The 12532-nt window shown below is 33.0% G+C and overlaps 1 non-coding gene across 1 annotated transcript; it reads right to left on the minus strand.

Annotated features, from left to right (window-relative positions):
• Window positions 1-893: 893 nt before the first annotated feature.
• Window positions 894-965, minus strand: TRNAG-UCC (transfer RNA glycine (anticodon UCC)). Its single transcript has one exon. It is a non-coding gene; the product is annotated as a tRNA-Gly (tRNA).
• Window positions 966-12532: the final 11567 nt, after the last annotated feature.

The raw sequence follows: 12532 nt of genomic DNA on the forward strand, positions 1-12532 counted from the left end.
TTTATATGATGTTATTTGTTTAAATATGTATATGCTAATTATGTTAACATTTTTTTATATGTGATTGTTTCATTTTGTAAAAGAAAAGGAGGCAATGCAATATTTTAAGCTTGAGTATTTTTTTGTAACCATTTTACTAATTAATATCTTTATATAATATTAGTTGTTTAAATATGAATTAGGTATAAAATCTGTGTATTATACGGGTTGATTAAAAAGAAAATTAAATATTAAAGTGTAAATAATTAATATATTTTAAAATAAAATTTTGAAATAAGAAATAAAAAAATGTATTAATTGCAATTTAATATCATATTTATGACATTTGATATTTTACATATATAAATATATAAATATTATGTGACTTTTTAATTTTAAAATTTGAAAAAACTAAGAATTGAAATGTGGATGTTATTTATTTCAAAAATATCACAAAATGACAAGTAGCAAAACTATGAGAGATTAACATGTGGCAAAATGGATTTTCATTTATTATAGTTGATAGTTGATATGTTAATTATCTTTATACAAACAAATTTTTATATGTAAATTTTTAATTATGAAAAAGAAAAGGAGGCAATGTAATATTTTAAGATTAAGTAATTTTACTTTATGATTATTTTATTAGTTAACATTTATATAAAGATCAATATCGTTTAGAAATAAATTGAGACGAGGCAAATACTAATGTTAGTTGTTTAAATATGAACATGTTAATTATCTTTATGCAAACAATTTTTTATATGGAATTGTTTAATTATGAAAAAGAAAATGAGACAATGCAATATGTTAAGCTTGAGTATACTAGTTAACATTTTTATATAATCCAGAATTGAGAATTCCAGATCAATATAGTTTAGAAACAAATCGAAACGCAACCAATACAAAAACAATGCGTTTGCCGGGAGTCGAACCCGGGTCTATTGCTTGGAAGGCAATTATCCTAACCGTTGGACTACAAACGCTTTGTGTTGTCAATATAACATTGTTTCATTTTGTTCATATTTTGTTGGCATTTTTTTGTTCATGAAATAAGTTGGTTTTCTTTTGCGTTACATGTCCTTGTCATTACTTTACATCAATTTTCTTGTCTCTATTATTACTTTACAGCAAATTCTTTATGGGAATTCATATTTCCACTAAATATATTTATCCATTCATTGTAAAATATATACATTAACAATTATGCCATTTTTTCCTTTTAATTTATTGATATTAAAGAAGAGAGAAAGTTCTAGATTCATTTCAAACGACATACATGCTCTTCTTCCTCCTTCTGACCGGCATCTTCCCTCCGATAGCACATACTCTTTCTTCTTCTTCTTATATTCATCCGTTGATGCTTCCCTTCAATCGCAATGCTTTTTCAGACGAAGTTAGATTTTTACATATTCTCTTTCAATCTTTATTACAAAAACCCACAAACGCATATTTCCTTTCAACGATTTTCTGATAATTCATACACGTCTTTATTGATTCATCATCATAAAACACGGAGCAATATGTTATTATATTATAATTGATAACTCGCTTGAAGTTAAAGGGGACCTAGTAAACTTGCTAAACCAAAAATCAAGAAACTTTGTGTTGTTTCTAGAGAGATTTTCTTGTGACAGCCAGATTTTGTTGGAGTTTGAAGCACCCATCAAGATTTGTGGTGTCATTTCCATTTTTAGTATATGTATTTGTTTGAATTTCGATTTTACATGATTAATTTTGTTATTTTCTTATAATCTTTATGTCATTTGTTATGGGCTTTGAGTTTTTGTTTACTATGTAATGCTTAATTGCATCTTTTATCATCTATTTCAGCACAAAACAAACATAACCATCTTTTTCATTATATGAAAATTTGATTATTTTGCCTAATTTTATAGGGTTGATAACCTAAAAAGGTAACAAACTTTGGTCTTTGTCCACATTTAGATAACCATTTTTTTCCTATACATTTGACCATTGAACTTGTTTGACCTATTCAAAATAGGATAATATGACTGGTAATTACGGTAATATTACCTTATTATGAACAAGTCAAATAAGTTTACTGGTCAAATGTGTACAAAAAAAACATGGTTACCTAAATATGGACAAAAACCAAAGTTCCTTATCCATTTTGGTAATATTGGGTTCTTTATACTAAGTGCAAGTAATCATTATACCCACTGATTTGACATGGAATCGGGCTATCGGGTATTTGTGTCAGATCTAGAGTAGGTGTCGCTAGCACGTTCCTGACTTGATTCTTAGGTGTCATCATACAACAAAACTGTTAGTACCGTCTCATGGACTGTTGTCAAAACTAGCAATTTAGGGTTTAAGATGTGAAGCTTGTTCACAACAATTTCTTCCATGTAACCTAGCAACATCCCATTTAGTGAAATTCAAACTATAATGCTATTTAAGTTCATACGTCCATACATTGTGATTCAAGTCAAAACAACCTCGTATAAGCCCAAAAACTCGACCCAATAGCTAAGTTTAATCAATTTTAGGCCTTAGCCTAAGAATTATCAGCCCAAAATCATTATTGGACCAAGACTTCTTCATTGGGCCTTATTGGGCCGATAACTTCTTCATTGGGCCTTGATGGGCCGAAAACCTTTCTTTGGGCCCTATTGGGCCGAAAACATCTATTGGGTTTTCCATTAGGCTGATGATATGGGCATATTTAGTTATAAACTTCATGCATTATCTTAATACTTTATATTGTTTTTGTCTTATTTAATGAAATAAAGGTGCTTAATTAGTTTAGAATTTCATTTTTTAGCAACAATGACATGCTCGGGTGGAAAAGGAAGTGGAACTAACGATTGGAAGCTTGGATCTTGGATTTTGAAGAAAGAAGCATGTTGCTGAACAGCTTGACCCCTTGTCAGTGTTTTGGCCATATCTCATGAACCGTAACTCCGATTGACGAGATTCAAAATGTTTTGAAAACTAGACACAATTTCGGACGACTTTCGTGTTTTGAGAAAATCATGATTCCAAACGGACTCGACGAGTAGGCCATAAACTCGACGAGTCACGTCGAACTTTCACGATTCTGGACGCGCTGACTTGGCTTACACGGGTTTTAAGTGACGGACTCGCCGAGTGGGTCACTCGACTCGACGATTCACCTCTGTTTTGTGAAAATCTATATAAAGGGACTTTTAGATCGATACCCTGGCATAGAGAGAAACCCTTGGGGGTAAAGTTGTGATTAGAAGACCTGCTAAGGTGCTGGAAGCCAGAGAATCAACCCTAGATCCAATTTTGAGAAGAATCAAGGCAAATTCAAGTCCATTCTTACTTATTCTTTAAGTTGAACTATGTTTGAGTTGTTTGATTTCATTGATTTTTCTTAGCTCTTAGTTTCTTAGTTTAAGTTTTAGTTAATTGTTTAAGTTTCTAGTCTTGCAAAACTAGAGAAAACCCCCTTTGTATTACTTGTTTTATTTAGATAATATTAGCATTTATTTTAATTGTTTACCGTTCCCTGTGTTCGATACCCTACTTACCTGAACTAAGCTGCTAATCGATAGGTACACTGCCTTTCGTGTGTTTGTTTTTGTGTCTAATTTAGTAGGGTTAAAAGTAGTTGGTTTCACACACATCAAGTTTTTTGCGCTGTTGCTGGGGAACAGTTCTAAATAGTTAATTTTATTTGCTAATTGTTATCATTTTTTATTTTATTTTTTGATCATTTTTTTATATAGTTTAATTTTTATTTTTATTTTTATTTTTATTTATTATGTATTTTCCAAATCTCGATGCTTTTGATGCTTTTCTTGAAGAAGAAGTAGTACAGGAAATTGAGCAAGAAGATGAGGAGTGTGGATTAGATGAAGATTTGAGAAATCTGATAGATGGTTAGATAACATCTTGTCTAACGATCAAGAACAATTTGAGTCACAAGAGCTAAAGTTACAAGATGAAGAATTTAATCCAGAAAGAGATTTGGAGGAGCTGGAAAGGTTGCTAGCAGAGAGGTCGGATGAAGAACAAAAACAAGCTGAATTGCAGGAACCAACCCTTGGTTTGACCATTACCACAACATGGTCCCCTGTTCTTTCGGTTTGTGTTTCGAAGCATGGGGTGACAATTCCAACTTTGGAGAAAGTTCTAAATCACAATCCATTTATTATTAGTGTCCAATCGGTTCCAACCCTTGTCAATATTCTTGGGTTTTATGAATTCAAGCTCGTTTGGCCAATTTTTGAAGCAAAGAGCCAAATTTTACAATTTGGTCCAAAGAAAATATTTAATGCAATGGATGGATGGGCATCAAATTTATTAGAAGTTTATTAAGTTGGGAGTCCAGCTAAGGACTCGCACAAAAAGAAGTGCTTGCGGGAGGCAACCCGTCATTAGAGTTTGCTTTTCTTTTTCTTTCTAAACTTCTAGTATTTAGGGATAATTTAGGAATTTTTATTTTGATGTTTGTTTTCCTTTTTATTACGTGGTTTTGTCTTTGATCTTTGCAGAAGCTAGGGTGATATTAGAGCGAATTCTTAAAGTGTGAGGGAATTAAAGTGAGGGGTCGAGTCGTTTACGAGAAGATTAGAAGACTTTGAGCGATATGTTGAGTCCGATGTTTATATTTGATTAAAAAGAGTCTCGTCCCTAGAGAAAATGAGGAGTTGTATTACCTTGATACTCTCCTTGAACACAAAATTAAAGCTGAGGCAGAAAGAAGAAAAGACCTGATCAGAGTGAAGAACTCGTCGAGTGCATAATACTAACTCGACGAGTCCAAGCAAAAAATCACGATTTCTGCGAGTATAGCGATTCAACTCGGCGAGTTACTCATTCTTCTTATATTTGAGTTGACGATTTGATTCCATTCGACACTGGCATTGTCGATATTTTTGAAGACCATTTCTAGGCGATTCTAAGATGCTTTTTCCATATATTTAGAGTTGTCAACCACATGAGATTTGACACCCAAGGCATGGATGCGTTGTTCCCATGCCAAAGTCAGCTGAAGTTGGAGCTTTACATGAAGAATATCAACCTCGCGACTACTATCCCAGGGGAGTTTGTTCCAATTCTCTCTTTAATTTTATGTTTTTTATCATGCGTAATATTCAATGGGGACATTGGATAAATTAAGTGTGGGGTAGGGGGTTGGTTACATTAGTTAAAATTTTAGTTAAATTTTAAAAATTTTGCATTAAAATTGCTAGGGCTAAATTATAAAATTTTGGTAATAGCAATTAGGGTTCATGCTAGTATTATGTTCGATGATTCTTTGAAGACCCAAATGTTTAGTTGAGCTTATACACGTTATAATGCATTTGTGGCCCCCTTTATTCTAGTGAAATCATGGGACAAAAACACAACCTCGCTTAGTTTGAGGGATGCAATATGTTTAGCATCGTGTACCAGAAATGTATTTAGGAAAATTTTATATTTAACCAATAAAGGTTGAAGTTGAGCACCCCTGCTTAAGCATGTATGTTTTGAGTAAAAAAAATGAGGTACATGTAAAAAAAAAAAAAGAGAGAGAGAATTACAAGAAAAGTTGTAAGAATTTTGGAGCAGTCAAAAGTGAAGATCAAAAGATCAAAATTCTGAAGATTCAAAAAAAAAGTGAAGATACCAAAAATCAAATGAAAAGGTGGTGAATCCAAAGAAATCAACATCAAATTATCAAAGAAGTGAAGAATTCCAAAGAGCTCCATAGTGGTACCGAAAAGTTGTAATTTTCTAGATTATGTATGCTTGGGTTGTTTGACCAAAAATACCTTGAGGTTAAGAAAATTTTCTTGGGATGGATTCGGAGGGATGCATAAAATGAGCGTTGTTCAAAAGAAGTAGGCGAGTGTTTATGAGGATTGTGAGTATTTAGAATTAGGGGGGTCCTTAGGAAAAATTTTAGACACAAATGCATGTGTTGCGGTCTTAACATAATGGCTGGGTTTAATTGGGATTATCGTATGTGATATGAGTATACTAAAATTCAGTTTTTCTTGGGGGCAAGCAAAAGTCAAGTGTGGGGTATTTTGATATGGGCATATTTAGTTATAAACTTCATGCATTATCTTATTACTTTATATTGTTTTTGTCTTATTTAATGAAATAAAGGTGCTTAATTAGTTTAGAATTTCATTTTTCAGCAACAATGACATGCTAGGGTGGAAAAGGAAGTGGAACTAGCGATTGGAAGCTTGGATCTTGGATTTTGAAGAAAGAAGGATGTTGCTGAACAGTTTGACCCCTCGTCAGTGTTTTGGCCATATCTCATGAACCGTAACTCCGATTGACGAGATTCAAAATGTTTTGAAAACTAGACACAATTTCGGACGACTTTCGTGTTTTGAGAAAATCATGATTCCAAACAGACTCGACGAGTAGGCCATAAACTCGACGAGTCACGTCGAACTTTCACGATTCTGGATGCGCTGACTTGGCTTACACGGGTTTTAAGTGACGGACTCGCCGAGTGGGTCACTCGACTTGACGAGTCACCTCTGTTTTGTGAAAATCTATATAAAGGGAATTTTAGATCGATACCCTGGCATAGAGAGAAACCCTTGGGGGTAAAGTTGCGATTAGAAGACCTGCTAAGGTGCTGGAAGCCAGAGAATCAACCCTAGATCCAATTTTGAGAAGAATCAAGGCAAATTCAAGTCCATTCTTACTTATTCTTTAAGTTGAACTATGTTTGAGTTGTTTGATTTCGTTTTTAATCTTAGTTTTACTGTAATCATGAGCTAAAACTATTATCTTCTGTTTAGGATAGATGACTTTATGATTATGGTATGATTTTATGGTTAGGATTAATTTTATTTGGTAATATTGTTTTGTTAAGCTTGTTAAAGAACCTTATATGTTAACAATAACTATTTTCTTCTAATAAATTAGTAATTAAGTTGTATAAACATCTCTTAATTGCTAATCTCATATGATTTATGTGAGCACATAGTTATATGCCTAGGAATAACGAACGTGAAACTAGGGTTAACTAGAAAATGGGTAAGTTAATGTGTGAGCTTGTGTGACGAACCATCAACAATGAGTTAATTGAATTAGCATATTTGATTAGCTTATTACAAGTCTTACTTAACCCGAATTAATAAACTAGGAAATATATTATTTTAATCACTTGATCACTGCTTGAATTGATATGTTTTCTAATGATTAGTAATAGCGAACGTGAACCTAATCACACTAATCGGTAGCCAATGCCAATTAATCCATTGTACTTGTCATAAAATCAACCATAGGAATAAATGATTCGAACCTGAACATAAGTCTCCTTAATTATTGAATTTAGTTGATTTTTATTTGCTTAGCTCTTAGTTTCTTAGTTTAAGTTTTAGTTAATTGTTTAAGTTTCTAGTCTTACAAAACTAGAGAAAACCCCCTTTGTATTACTTGTTTTATTTAGATAATATTAGCATTTATTTTAATTGTTTACCGTTCCCTGTGTTCGATACCCTACTTACCTGAACTAAGCTGCTAATCGATAGGTACACTGCCTTTCGTGTGTTTGTTTCTGTGTCTAAGTTAGTAGGATTAAAACTAGTTGGTTTCACACACATCAACTGAAAACCCTTCCTTAGGCCTTATTGGGCCGAAAACTCCTATTGGGCCTAAAATTCCTATTGGGCTAAGCCAAAAAAAATCGAAACCCGCTTCTCTTGGGCTCTCTTTTGGGCCATCCTTTGGGCCGAGAACCCTATGGGTCAGTTATGGCTTAAATAAAAAAATGGATAATAAGGGTGCCACCTCCTTATTACCCCCATGCACCTACGTTTAATCCTCCATACATCCATGCAACCCTCACATCATCTTGCAAAAAATTCAACTTCTTTCTCCCTCCCCTCTCTTAGGATCGGTCGAACCCTCCCCTCCCACCTACACACTGCAAACATTTTACTCTTTTGCTCTCAAGAACTCCTCCCACTTCTTCCTCTCAAAAAACGCAAACTTCTCTCATTTTCCTCTAAAATTTTGTGGGTGTGTGTGTACCATCTTTAAAGGAGTCTTCTTCAAAGGATCATAAGTTTGCTCTTAGAATCACCACCATTTTCGAGAATCTCTCCAAGACACAAGGCTAGGCTCAAATATTTCCTTATTCTTCTTCTACCTCACGAAATCAACTAAGGTGAGCTTCATACCCCACTTTTATTTGAATTTTCATACTTTTGGGGGGGAATACAAGTCAAGTTTTCGTTTAACCGTTGGATAATTGCATGGACCAATGTGTTGTGTGTTTAACCTTTGGGTATTTGCATGACCATTGAGTTTATCTTATACATCTTCGTAAAAATCATGAGAAATGTGTTTACTAACATATATATTGCATTAAAACTTGTAGATATGGGTTATACACTCAAAAATAGCAAAAATGAGTGTTGTGTTCAAACATGTATAACCTAAACTAAAACATTAGCTTTCAACAGAAAAGTTATGGTCTAATTACGCACTGTTTTGACCATCTTAAACTTGATATTTTTCAAAACTGTTCAAGATACAAATAGATCATATTTATACCTTTTAAATACTACTCACAGTCGTTCATACGATTTTTTTAAAATTTATGGCGATTTTTACAAAACTGCCTATCATTTCAGAAATGATTTCGGACCAGTCTGTGAAGATGAACATTTTCACACTGGTTCGAGACCACTAAAAATTATGATAAAAAATGTGAACAAAGTAGACTCAATTTCTAAACTCTCAGAGTTTATGGATCTAAATTTTGACTTACGATGATTTTTCTGTAATTTTTCTAAAAACAGGGACAGAAAATTCAAAAACTAGAAAATTGTCCCCATCATACTAAAAGTTTTATACTTGTGTTTAGATGTAAATTTATGTATTATAATCTTTTAAAAAATCTAGACATGATAACTTACATGTGTTTATACATTTGATTTTATAAATGGACTTAACAAAACACTCATAATAAACTATAACTGGTATAGTTTGGGAGTCACAAACCACACTTTCATTTTAAGAGAACATATAATTATTCAAGGGTTTTATTATTTCATTTTACAAGAAAAATGAGTCATAGTTCATGTAAATATGTTAAGGCTCTTGTGAGACTTTCCTTCACCGTACCTACCTAGCGTACAACGTAAGTCCTATAGTTGTAACCAGAGTCTCCTGGAGGGAGAGCGAGGTAATTGTGTATAAATCTATACTGGGTTGGCACCCCCACACCTGAGTTGTTCGCTTTAGCTAGACGGGCCAGTCTAGGGTGACAAATATCTTACCGAAACCGACGCCTGAAGAACGTCATGACATGCATATCAGTCATATTAAGCATGTTTATAGCGACTCACACAGGGAATAACAATATGATTTTGGTTTACGGGAAGCTTACACTTCATCGGTTTTATTAAATTATAAAGCTGCAAATCATTTTTCAAGTATTCAGTCTCTTACACTTCCGGGCTTAAGGTTTAAGACTATAGTCTTTCTTACATCAGAAAATATTGGATTTTTTAGGAAGTTCACTTTACTTTCACAAGCAAAAGATAACAAAGGACATGCATATATTCATATTTTTGGAACAAGACTTACAAATCATTTTCATAGAAAATATCGGATTTTCTGAAAGTACTACGAGAACTATTCTAAACAAGTGCAAAACCATTTTTATACACAAATGCTTATGAACTCACCAACTTTTTAGTTGATGTTTTTCAAAACGACTTGTATTCTCATAGATCCAGTAACAGGTAATCAACTCTGCTATGAGGTCAAGTGGCGCAACCTTATGAAATTTTACTTTTTGTCACTTTTGTGTAACTGATGAACAAGTACAATATGTAAACAAAGTAAGTATGTATTTTCAATGTATGTCACTTGTAATGCTATGTTTCATTCGTATTCAATTGTTATGGTACTATATAATGACGCCATCCACCCCGCACGTTTCCGTCATCCTGGTTCGGGAGTGTGATAACTGTACCATGTGATCAGGTTCCGACAATCAAGTTAGATCAATGTGTATGAGGAGATAGTTTCTCTTGGATGGGGAACCATCTTGGTCGGAAGAGTGTATGTGTAAAATAAAGGCTTATGTTTGAGAATGAGATATCCTCCTCATAGAGGAGGTGTTTTATTTATAGATCTAGGTTAATGGATAATAAGGTAAGGCGTGGGACAACCCAGTTTAGGCCCAACTAGTCATGGGTTAGGCTGTACTGTCATGTCTCTAAAGCACACACAACTTAGCCCCTTAAGCGTATACAACCTAGCCCCTAACTAGCTGGGCCTAAACCGGTATATCCTAAGACCTGAACCCATTTCCTTAGATACAAAGATAATCACAAAGACCTGGTAGCCCGATTCCATGTCACATATTTCACTTAGCATACATAACCCAATATTACTAAAACGAGTAAGGAACTTTGGTTTTTGTCTATATTTAGATAACCAAGTTTTTTTCGTACACATTTGACCAGTAAACTTGTTTGACTTATTCATAATAGGGTAATATTACCGCTAATTACTAGTAATATTACCTTATTTTGAATATTTTGAATAGGTCAAACAAGTTCAATGGTTAGATGTGTACAAAAAAAACATGGTTACCTACATGTGGACAAAGACCAAAGTTCGTTACCTTTCTAGATCATTAACCCTTTATTATAGAACAATGTCAAATGCCATGATTGTACCCGAATAACAGCAAAGAAGTGCTTTGTACTGAATCTGGGCAACTTCAACTTCTCTGACCTCTTCCGACTCATCATAATCTGTAATGATCTCACGCTTAATCAACATCTGTCCTTCAGCTACTGATGCCCCGATAAAGAAGACGAATTGCAATCACTATAGTAATGGCTTTGATTTGTAATGATCTCACGCTTAATCAACAACTGTCCTTCAACTACCGATACCCCGAAAAAGAAGACGAATTGCAATCACTATTGTAATGGCTTTGTATTCGAAAGTGTGTTTGTTCCCAAAACAATTCGCCAAAAACTGTGTCTTGACATATGTAGGTGACGTGTTGAGTTTTATAATTAGCTCTGAAATTATTTAGAGTAAATTAAATGAGGGTTGAATTAAGCGAGGGTATAATTGTCCATTCATTTTATTTTTAATGGATGGATGAAAAAAAAGTGTGGAAAATTGGTCCCCATTTTGTTTATATCGTGTTTAGAGGGAAAATGGCTTGTTAACACAAAAGACCTTAAGTTTGTCAAGTTTTATTGGTTTTGTCGATGATTTTTGTTTGTTTATGTCCTTAAGTTTTTCAAATTTTTTGTTATTGTCCTTTTTACATGTAGGTTTTCATTATTAAAGGTAAAAAAGGCAAAAACGAAAAAACTTGAAAAACTTAAGGACATAAACGAAAAAAAAAATCATTACAGCGATAAAACCGATAAAAATTAACAAACTTAAAGACTTTCATGAGAGTAACTCATAGATAAATTGATGAGTTTTTAACTGAATAATATATATTTACCTATTAATTGTGTTTTGTATTAATTTTTTATTTTTTGGGTTGATGGTCCTTCAAGAGCAACCTTCTCTTTCACGTCTCTTCCCTAATGTCTTTATTATTTTATGTGTTTTTACGTGTCACATATTGACACAAATTTATTTCATATTTTATATGCGTTTGACACATGTAAGACACGAAACACATTTAAAATACGTATAGATACAAATAAACACAAATTTCGGATTTCTAAAACACATGCATCAAAAACTCATATTGTGTATCAAATTGCCACCTGGCTATGGTTGTATACCCTCCCCTCGCAACATGCCTTTCTCCTTTTTCCGCCATCCTCCATCAACAGGTATATTAGGGCACTTACTAGAGATATTAAATGAACAATATCAACTCAATAAGATGGAGCAAATGTATTTGTTAACACGTCTATTAGGACACCTAAACCTCCCCACCATGTGTTTTTGCCTTGTTTAGAATTTTAGCTTCAACATGTGTCAAAAAGTTTTTGACGAAATTATATTAGAATCCAACATTCATCCACTAAAAATTGCAACAAAGGTCTCACAAGTTTTAGTTTTTGTATTTTAATAATTTAGACGCTTCTTTATTATAGAACATATCATATAATATAATTTTTCATTTTTTCATCGACTTTATAATCCATTATCAAGGAAAGTTACTTTCATTTTTCAAAATCACATCTTAAACCTTATAATTTTGAATATCACTTCTAAAGAGGATGCTAACACAATCATTTATTAATATTTAGGCATTTCATTCACTTAAAAAAAGTCTTTATGCATATACGTTAACAAACATCATTATCTATTTTAACTTTAAAGTGAAAAAAACCTTTAGTGTTGAGAAATAAAATGTAAAAACTAACAGTTGCATTTGGTTCTGATACGAATCTGAATTTTGAGAATCTACTCATCTAGAAGTAAAAGTTTGTGTAAATTTGGCTAAGTTATTTCCATATAAAGATTTTCCATGCCCTAAAGACCTCTATAAATCAACTAAAGAATGATATTTTACCAAATCTACATTCTATCTCCAAGAATTATATCATTTCTATATAGAACCGAATAAAATCTTTCCAATTTTATCTGTTTCACTATC

This window comes from Lactuca serriola, chromosome 2 (assembly GCF_051521515.1).
Source record: "Lactuca serriola cultivar US96UC23 chromosome 2, Lser_US96UC23_V15, whole genome shotgun sequence".
Lineage (NCBI taxonomy): Eukaryota > Viridiplantae > Streptophyta > Magnoliopsida > Asterales > Asteraceae > Lactuca > Lactuca serriola.